Genomic DNA, 551 nt, shown 5'->3' with positions numbered 1-551 from the left:
AGCAGTAGCAACGCCAGCAGCACCCCAAAACCCCCTGCACACACGCTTGTGGGGCCACTTGTCCCCTGGCATTCAGTCACAATGACGGGAGAGCCAAGAGCTGCATTTCTACCTGCCAAATGCGGGAAATATCCAGCTGCAAGCACAGCGACCTCAGCACCGCTCCGAGAAACCCGATTTGCGCCGATTTAAAAACCCACCGAAGGGCACTTTGCTCATTAACTAGATGGAAGCCAATTAAACCACCTTGTTCAGAGAGAAATGCCTCACCTGCTCAGGAGATGGCTCTCTGCTGCCCGCACGCTGCCCGCCTGCACGGGGAGTTTCTCCTGACATCCGTGGCAGAGCGATCCCAGCTAATGACAATGTGTGCTCTTCCCAGCTCCGGTCTCTCGTGTCATAAAGCCCCACCTGCCTCGGCCCTTCCCACCTTTCCAGGTCTCTCCCCGTTTTTCCAGCGCTGGCAAAAGGTTTTGCAAACTCACCCCTTGCTCCTCCGTCCCCCACTGCTGGTGTTTCTCCCCAGCCAGCCTGTCCTGCTGCACCAGCTC

This window comes from Athene cunicularia, assembly GCF_003259725.1.
Source record: "Athene cunicularia isolate RWA chromosome 27 unlocalized genomic scaffold, athCun1 chr27_part1, whole genome shotgun sequence".
Classification (NCBI taxonomy): Eukaryota; Metazoa; Chordata; class Aves; order Strigiformes; family Strigidae; genus Athene; species Athene cunicularia.
The sequence above is the reverse complement of the archived record's forward strand: the minus strand, read 5'-3'. Positions refer to the sequence as shown.